At 42.0% G+C, this 10,159-nt stretch overlaps 1 long non-coding RNA gene across 1 annotated transcript in view; it reads right to left on the bottom strand.

The window, feature by feature from the left end:
• Positions 1-621: 621 nt before the first annotated feature.
• LOC107116859 overlaps positions 622-10,159 on the bottom strand; it is a 10,234-nt gene continuing 696 nt past the window's right edge. Inside the window, exons 2-3 of the long non-coding RNA XR_001482720.1 lie at positions 3,793-3,950; positions 622-687 (exon numbers count right to left, since the gene is read on the bottom strand). This is a non-coding gene — a long non-coding RNA (uncharacterized LOC107116859). The remainder of the gene's footprint in view (positions 688-3,792; positions 3,951-10,159) is intronic.

The following is a 10,159-nucleotide window of genomic DNA, read 5'->3' as shown; positions in this document are numbered from 1 at the left end:
AATCAACCCTGACTGTTCCTTGGAAGGCCAGATACTGAAGATGAAGCTCAAATACTTTGCCCACTAAATGAGAAGGGAGCACTCACTGGAGAAGACCCTGATGCTGGGAAAGACTGAAGGTAAAAGAAGAAGGGGACAGCAAAAGATGAGATGGTTAGACAGTGTTATCGATGCAATGAACATGAAATTAAGTAAACTCGAGGACAGCGGAAGACAGGAGGGCTTGGAGTGATGTGGTCCATGGGGTCACAAAGAGTCGGACTCAACTGTGCAACTGAACAACAACAACAACAACAACAAAACAGAGTTAAGACTAATTCAGTGACAATTTCATATGAACTCTTGGAGGAATTGGATCTGGTAATTTGCTACTCTTTAATGCATCAGTTTGCTTTGACACCTATCTACACTAATTCAGTTTGCAACAACCCCATTGTATTGATCAATCTATAACACATTGTATTAATGAGCCACAGTTTTGTCACTCAGCTGTGGGCATCTCTTTCTCTTCTTTGCATTTAGCTTTCCTTCAGTCTCTCTGTCTTCCAAAAATTATGCTATAACTTTAGGTTTAACTAATTTCATATTTAAAAATGGGGAAAAAAATTGAAATAAACTTACAACGGGGTGGGGGGATCATACAGGAAAAGGCTTTATTAAGGTATCCTCAGTCCAGGATTCTTGGAGCTGTAAAGATATGCACCAACCATTTAAATTGCGCCCAGAAACAAACTGGCAACCAGGAGAGCTCTTTTACAATAGGTGTTAATATGCTCCCTACAGCTAGCCCTAATTAAAAGACAGTTTTGCACATGCAGGACCAAATGAAGGGTCCAAAAGACAATATAGATCTGTCTCTAGCAAAAAATAACTAATCACAAATTGTTTCTCAAATCAAAGATACCTTATTTGCTCCCTCTTATTCAGTCAACTTCTTTCTGCATATGCAGGGTTTTGAATTTTCTAAAGGAATATATTTCAGTTATTTCAAACAGATAAAATTACAAACCGGTGAATGCTCTGAATCTATATCACAGCAATAAAAAACTATGTACGCTATCCCTGCTAAGTGTATTAGAATATCTGGACAGTTTCATAAGGGAATACATGTTTTTCTTTGAGATGGCCCAGACAATTGACAGCTTTAAAGGCTAAGGCAAGCACTTTGGCCTGTAAACATACAGGGAACCAGTGTAGTTTGTGATTTTGCTACCAAGTGAAATTTGTGACAGTGCAATCCTGTGCAAAATTAACCCACTTTAAGCCATTGAAATTAGTTGACTTAGACTGGACTAACTCTGCATAGGACTGCATTCCACACAGGGCTCTTTTTGTAGAAAAAGCCCAGCAGGAACTCATTAGCATAATAGGCCACACCCAACAGCAGGAACTCATTAGCATATTGGGCCACACCCCTGACAGCACAGCTCATTAGCACATTAGGCCGCACCCCCATGTTACCAGAAGTGTGGTTATCCAGCTACACCCACCTTTTGCTTGTTAGTCTGTTTACCTTGTTTGTTGTCAAAACCCAGGGCCTTTTTTGTAGCAGGAACTCCTTTGCATGTTAGGCCACACACCCCTAATGTAGCCAATCCCAATTAGTCCCTGCCATTGGGTGTGGCCTATTATGCTAATGAGTTCCTGCTGGGCGTGGCCAACTTGGGAGCCAGCCAGAACTCCGTTCCTGTGCGTTCCTGCCCAAAAATAGCCCTGATTCCACATAATCTTCAAGGCTTGGCCAACATATAACAACTTGCAGAAGTCTAACCTAGAGGTTACTGGGATGTAGATGACATTGGCAAGATATAACCTTCCAGCAAAGGGCACAGCTGATAAATCAACTGAAGCTGAAAGACAATGTTCTAAGCTACTGAGATAGTTTGGAATCCAGACTAGGAGAAGATCCAAAACCAACCCCATGCTGTGAACCTGATCTTTCAAAGAGAAAGTGATTCCATCTGTGACAGGCCTTTCCAACTAATACCATGACAGTGCAATCCTAAACAGAATTACACCCTTCTAAGGCCACTGACTTTAGTGGATATAGAAGGATGTACCTTTGTTTAGGAATGCACTTTAATCTTCCAGCAGTGTGAAATTCATTTTGTTTGAAAGGGTGTATTCACTCACACTCAATCCACTGAGTTAATGCTCATGAATGACATCACCTGATCTAGAGAGGATAAGAAACAGACCTGTGTGGTCATCTGCATATTGGTGGTACCACATCCCTTAATTCTGGATAAACACCCCATGAAGCAGAGACAAGAGAGCTGTTGGTCAAAAGGCTACTTACCTTTTACCTGTTACTTTTATTGATTTAACTTGATCAAGGTAAAGCAAAAGCTATGTTGGAACACAATCTCCACTACCTGTTTCAGCACCATAAAGTGTGTTCCCTTATACGGCTATATGAACAACAAGCTAATAATTAGCACACATGGAAGTTTTAAAACTGCCTATATAACAACAAGCAGGAGTGGGAAAAAGAATACATTGCACAACCATCCCTCCGTCCACAAAACTACTTGCTCAAAAAGAATGTACACCAATGTAGGGAATTTTGGAAATATCACTTGGATCAGGCAATTAGCCTCCCTTTATTGCATCAATTTGCTCTGAAACCTATTATTGTCTAGATCAGCAGTGGCCAAACTTGCTTAACATAAGAGCCACATAGAATAAACATCAGATGTTTGAGAGCTGCAAGACATAAACAAATATCACACACACGTTTTTATTGGAAAATATGCAAATTTGCTTTTTATTAACATTAAATGAGACTGCCAAAAATAAAAATAAAAGGGTAAAAATGGATATTGATAATGTTATTTATTTGTCCAATGATATTTGTTTGTTTGCTAATGATATTTATTTGTCTAAGAGTGAGAGAGAGAGAGCTGGAATGAAAGAATGAAAGAGGTGGAAAGAAACAGAAAGAGAGAGAGAGAAACAAAGAAAGTAAATAGATGGGGGAGGGAGGGGGAAGGAAGGGGAAGAGAGAGAGAGAAGAAAGCAAACAGATGGTGAGGAAGGATGGAAGGAAGGAAGGAGGAGAGAAAGAGAAAGGTGGAAAGAATGAAAGAGGTGGAAAGAAAGAAGGAGAGAGAAAGGGAGAAACAGAAACAAAGAAAGCAAATAGATGGGGGAGGGAGGAATGGGGAGGAAGGAAAGAGAGTGGGAGGGAGGGACACAGAGAGAAAAAAGTTTAGGGAGTGGAGAGAGAAAGGAAGAAAGAGAGAGAAAGGAAAGAAGAGAGAAAGAAAGAAGAAGAAAGAAAGCAAATAGATGGGGGAGGGAGGGAGGAAGGGGAAAGAGAGTGAAAGAGAGAGAGGGGTGGAAAGAAAGCAAATACATGGAGAGAGGGGGGGAGAGAGGGAGAGAGGGGAGGGAAGGAGGGAAAGGGGGAAAGAAAGCAACTTTAACTTTAAATACGTCCTCCAAGCCCCTGCCCCACCAGCTGGCTTGGCTTGGAGAAGGGATTTAAAGAGACAAATGCCGTCTCCAAGCTGGCTGGTGGAGGGAGGGGGGCTTTGAGAATTCATTTGAAGCTTTCTTTCTCTGCTCCCCCCCCCAGCCTACCCAAGGAGGGGAACACTGGCTGAGGAAGGGAAGACCGATCAAGGAGGCATGCCTCCCCTTCACTTCCCCAATCACCCTGCTGAGAGTTGCACAGTATGTGTGAAATAGCCACATGTGGCTCCTGAGCCACAGTTTGGCCACACCAGGTTTAGATATTTTGATTCATGACACCTCATCATATTAATGAATCTGAATACTGCAGCTTACCTGTGGGTATCTCATTCTCTACTAGTCTGCTTTGCTTCTCTGCAGTCTCTGTATCTTCCTAAAATACTCCTCTCCATAACTGGTGGTCAGTAGTTCTACTGATTGTCCAGATTTCTGCTTCTGTCATAGATGAATCTGGACAATTCATGGATAAGGATCTGGAAAATAACAACTATTATGAATTTGAAATTAAATCAGCCACTAATCATGGCATATAGGCATTATTCACTATGTGATGGAACCCAGCTACTTTAGTTGTAGCCCTAGCAGTTACACATAGAGCAGACAATTTCTTAGTCTACCAAAGAAAACTCAGTCAATGAGGGTTTAAACTGATCACCTTTTTTGTTTAATACAACAGTTACTAAGGAGCTGTCATGACATTAAAGAAATGAATATTTTGCATTTGCACTTAGTGGCACTACAAGAATGAAGGTACCATATGATATAACTTCATCTATATTAAGTAAGAATTAATTGTATTCCTAGTAGCACTTCTGGAGAGCATGCAGATGGTCTTTTGGCTGGAGTCTTACATGTTATTTGCATTTTTAAAAGAATGCAGAGCAGTTGCAGGTGGCTTCAGGCTGGCCAGAGGACCAGTGGAAAAGGGGCACTTCCTTTTCCCTGCCAACTATTTGTCTATACATAATCATAGTCCTGCCTGCTGCATATTTACCCTCAAGGGAGAAAAGATACAGGGATTTTATATCTTCTACCAATGGATAGGAGCAACTGGGGTGGGAGATGGTTTTGAGTAAGGCCTAACTTCATATCCCAGCTCACCCATGCACTCACTGATTACATGATTCTAGGGAAGCCTTTGTCTCTTGAATTTAGTCAATAATCTGTAAAACATGGACAATATTGGTCTGTCTTGCTGGATTATTGTAAGGACAAATAATATAAAGGTTATTAAAGAATTGTAATGTAACAGTGTTGTAAAAGAGGATGATTATGATGATAATGGTAATGATTATGATAATGAAGGCAACTAGGTGGTACCCAATACATAGGAGAAAGCCTAAAAGTGTCTGAAAAGAAAAGGGATGTGGCATCTGGAATAAAATACTAAATGCAAACATGAAAATCTGGCAAGAATTCTGAAAATGAACATGGCATACATGTTTGAGGGAGAGGGATAATGGGAATGAGGCTGCTAAGCTCAGAGTTGAGGAAGTACAATTGATTGAAATCTGACTGATATTTTAGAATGTTAGGCCAAAGAAGAGCATTGTTAGGCTTCCAACAAGACAGACAGTGAATACTAACAGAACCCTTCATAGTTCTCCTACTGGACTAGAATTTTTTATTCTACAAAATGTATACCTCACTATCATTCCTAATCCAAACATCAGTGACACAGCAGGCTCAAGCCTGTTAGTAGTTCATTAACAATGGTAGCACCTTAATAATAATATTAATAATAATAAGGAATAATAATATTATCCTGAGCTGGATGATGTTAGCCAAATTGCCTTAAATTCTCAATTAATATTGGGGAAGTTATGATTATTAACTGGCAATAGGCAAATTAGGGTTCACACCAGTTTATACAGAAGTCCCACCTTTACTGTAAGTACCAGAACAGAGACTATGATTGGTAAAATATAATGTCTTTTACTGATGGAGATGTCTCAGTCAAACAATACTCAAGCGCACACACACATACTGATTCTCAGAAATAAAGATAGATCATAAACACATTTGCATTAGCAGGAGTTTCGTTGATTGGGTGATATTTACCTGTGTTCATAGACTGAGCCATTCCAATGGGAAAATGGAGGGGTTAGAAATAGAAGATGGGGAACATGTGCTCTAAACCGGCAGAACCACGTGGACTCTAGCTGCAGATCTAGAGTTTAAAGATGGAGGTAGGGTATATGGATAGCAAGCTGGACATAAGAGGGTTAAAGCTTCGATAGGGGTCATGGAGAGTGGGAGAGAGAGACAGACCATGTGCTCGGGCAGCATCTTTTATAATGTGGTGTAGGGGGGGGCAGGCTAGTCTGGCCACATCCCCCTGTGACACCTCCTGTTAGTCTGTCCCATAAAACATACTAATGGTTGGCTGGAAGAGGGGAGGGGGACTAAGGAGTGGTCAATATTGAGATCTAGAAACTTAGGCTGGAAGCTGGCACCTGGTTGCAGGTAAGGTTAAGGTTATTGTCTCTTGATGGCCCTAGCCAGGTCGTTGATGGGCAAACAATTAGTTGCCAAGCAACTGCAGGGAGAGTCTCTTGAGTACGTGCAGAGTTGTAGGTAGCTGGAGCGGGGGAGGGGTTGCCTACATGTGCTGGAAGAAACTCCTAATGGTGTTTGGAGCTTTCTGTCCTCATGCTTGGGCATGGTGTTACACAGACAAAGGAACTGATCCATCTCACACCAGGTAAGAGGGCAGGTAACCTTGAAGAGCTGCTGGAACATCAACGCAAAGGAAGGTTTTTATTCTCTCAGGTGTACAGTCTCAACTGGTCTCATATTGGCTCACCTTGCAGTACATTCCCTTAATCAAATCTTTGCATAGTCCATATTTATTACTTATGAGATATAGTTCATAAGCGCACATTAAGTGCCTTGCTGGGCAACAACGGCTCAGGCTAGGTCAGTCTTGCCAGATCTCAGAAGCTAAAGCAGGGTTGGTCCTGGTTAGTTACTTAGATGGGAGACCATCAAAGAATACCAGGGCTGCTATTCAGAGGCAGGCAATAGCAAATCATTTCTGTTTATGTCTTGCCTTGAAAACCCTATGGCATTGCTGTTAAGTCGGCTGCAGCTTGGCAGCACTTTACATATATACACAATAATAATATTACTAATAATGACAAAGAGCCAGTGTGGTGTAGTGGTTAAAGTGTCACTTATAGTCTAGGAGACCCAGGTTTGAATCCCCACTCCACAATGGAAGCTCATTGACCTTGCCAGACCTTTGCCTAACCTTCCTCACTGGATTGATGATACAGTGGAGGAGAAATCTGATGATAAAATGAAGGAGAAAAGAGCGATTTTGGCTCCCTGTTGGGGAAACATGGTATTGATGAAGTAAATAAAATTAAAAATAAAGCAGTTAGCAAGCTATGAAATGCTGTTTGTAAACTAACCAGGAAGAAGAATATGCAGAATGGGTGATGGAATTTCTCAGAAAAAATATACTCTCAAACTGCATTACTTCTTGGAGAATTGCTTGAGACTTTTCCAGAACAAGGAAGAAAAGGAGATGTGTACATTTTTGCAAAGAAAAAATAGCAGCAGATATACACCTTAGTTCTACCTCTGCTGTTTGGCTACTCCTCAGTTTCAGCTAGCATATGTCACTGGAGAAACTAGAAACTTCTTTGCTACAGTTAATGAGACCCCTTCTGAATGTTGTAGCTCACTCTCCCCCCTAAAAACCAAGTTTTCCCAGCAACTTGAACGGATGAATGTGTTTTGCTTATTAAAGCAGCCTCAGAACTTAGATCTACATAGGCCCCGGTCACATGGCAAAGTTGCCATGGGAGAGGCACGGGAGTCCTGCGGATTTTCCAGGTGCAATCTCACCCCAACATCTGGGAAGCGCAGTGCTCCCGTGGCGAACTCGTGGCTCCCTGCCGAAGGTGCGGAGTTAAAAATTAGTACCTACAAGGTACTAGTTTCCTGAAACTACTGGCCAAGGGCGGGCGTCTGATCGCGTTCCCGGTGGACTTACGTGGCATCCGGCGCCCGGCGCTGTTCGTCTCCGCAGGTTGCGCAACAGTGCCCAACAGCGCATGCGCACAAAGAGCGATTGCTAGTGCGATCGCGCGGCGCGGCTTCTGTGCTGCGCTGCAGGATACCTGTCTGATCGGCATTTTCCCCGAACCACGGGACCTCGACCGGGACGTGTGCTCGGGCAGCAGCACACTAGTTTCCTCCGGACAATTAGCCACGCCACCCCCCCGCGCGCGCAATATCCGGCCCATGTGACCGGGGCCATAGTGAACTAGAAGGGTGGAGAGAACAAAAGAAAGCTGGAGGTAGATAGAAGGAGAAGGCAGTAATGATCAAATGGTAAGCAGTATCCTGATTTAGCCCAGCTTGACAGATTTGGGTCTCCCAACCCAATCCTTAATGATACCTCAAACTATGCAAATGAGAAAGAGGCCTGTCAATAATAGATTGGGCCTCCTGTGTAAGCTGCCAAGAGCCTCATAGCAGCAGATGTCTGGGACTGTTTGAAATAAAGTAGTCTCTGAGCAATGCCCAGGCTTACAATACTGTGCAAGACCACAATGGAAGTTCTCATGAGAAGACCTTCAGCCTCTATGTGAGCTGTACATCTTGGAACTGATACACCAGCAGGGGAACGATCCAAATCACTTGTAGAAGAGCCAGGATTAGAATTCAGTTCTAGTGAAGCTTTCCCCCAAAGTAACATGCTCCACCAAGCCTCCCTTCTTCACTCCTTTCTCTTTTAATGTCATGTCAAGCAGATTCTCTGACCAGATAAATAACAGCATTAAAAAGTGCCAGCTTTAGTCAGAGAACAGGGTCCTGATCATATATCCTTGAGGAGGTGGCTGCTATGCAAATAAAATTACAGATAGGTTAAGTGTGGGTACTGCTTTAGGTCTAGAAAATATTGCAAAGGAAGAGAGAAGCTCAGAGCCACTCATTACTAGGGAGAGATGGAGCAGACTTCTGTTTTAGTCACTTGCAGTTTATGACCAGGCATGAGCCAAACTGCTGGACAATGCAGCCCAATATCCTCCCTCTGACAGTGGCTAGTTAGTACCAGATGTTATAGAGGAAAGAATGCACAGGCCAGCTAGAAAGTGATGATCCATTTCACTCCTAGTGTTAGATAATAGTAGGTGGAAACAAATGCTTCAGAGTATTAAAAAAACCAACACCTTGTGAATAATGTAGAACAGATCCACAAATAGGATAGGGCATTTCTGCTGTACTCTGTTCATGAATCATCCCTATCATGTGCATCTGTTTATTGTAGTATTTCTCACATCTGTTCCTTAATGTGTGCTCTTCTGTGAATGAAAAATACGATTTTGGAATCATTTTACAGTGTATAACACAGGCCATCAGCTTTCACACCTGCCCACAGTAAGCATAGCATGGAGTGGCACTGCAATGAATATCCCAATTAACTACAGGCTATTAATTTACTCTGCTTTACAAAAACACAGTTCTGCTATTGGTTTTCTGAGTGTACAGGGTCACCATTTATATTTATTTACTTTATTTATAGTCCGCCTTTTTCACAGGGACTCCAGGCAGATTACACAGAGTAAGTCAACCCAATCAACACAATGGGATATCCAATAACCAGTGCATTAGGATTTTAGAAGTCTGGAACCACCAGAAAGAACTGAAGCACAGCATAAATATTAACACGACACATTAAGCAGTACAAAAATTGCATAACAGGAACCTATTTACAATAAGCTATACATAGCAGTAATGACCATAGTCCCTAATCATTTATCCAAGTAAGTTTGTGAACCGTTTTGTACAGCATAACCTATAACCCATGCAGAAAAGCTTCTTGAATAATTCAGTTTGGCATAGTTTGCAGAAAGCCAGGACACTGGGAGCTTTCCTGACCTCCTCTGGCAAGCTATTCCATAAGGTGGGAGTCACAAGGAAGAGAGCACGTGTATTGGCAGTTTTTGTTTTTGCGTAGGAAGACACCTGCATTTTGAGAGGAGTTATCCTGTCTCCTAAGTTTTAGATGACATACTTTTTATTTACATGATTTATAGTCGACCTTTTTCTCACTGAGATTCAAGGCAGATTACGCAGTACAAATCAATGCATTTGTGACGGACCACATTTAAAAGGCTATTTTCCTAATGCAGCAAAATCAGAAAAGGGAGGTAAATAGTTAATTCTGCTCTAGAATCTTGAGCTTGAGTGACAGGTGGTCCTTTTTCTAACTGGCCAATGCTAGCTGAGGGAAATATAAAATCAGCTGTGTGCTGAGGGAAGAGTGAATTTGTTTTGAGTTCAGTGACAGTTACTGGCCAGTAATGAAAGAGTTTAGCTACAGGAGTAGATGTCTGAAGAGTCTGACTAAAAGTCTGTCAGACAGGTTCACCTTTTGAATAAAGGGAGAGACTCCTGGTCTTAGCTGTGTTAAACATAACCTGAGAAAGAATTCCATCCAAGAATTCAGAGTCTAGTGTCAGCTAAAGCTGAAGTATATTTTCACACAGACACCAAGAACTGGGGTTTGAGATTTTGGCAACCAGTGCCTGGGTAGCAGGCTGGAGCTCCCAATCAGGCCAAAAGGAAAAGGATTATATTTTCATGGAAGAAATATAAGTCCTGTCCAGTTATACAGTAAACTGGCATTGAGGCAGTCCCTGGTCTGTTGTGAAAGGAAATGGTT

The sequence above is a fragment of the Gekko japonicus genome, unplaced genomic scaffold, assembly GCF_001447785.1.
Source record: "Gekko japonicus isolate JY-2015 unplaced genomic scaffold, Gekko_japonicus_V1.1 scaffold1769, whole genome shotgun sequence".
NCBI classification, from domain to species: domain Eukaryota; kingdom Metazoa; phylum Chordata; class Lepidosauria; order Squamata; family Gekkonidae; genus Gekko; species Gekko japonicus.
This window is presented reverse-complemented; position numbering and strand designations above follow the sequence as displayed.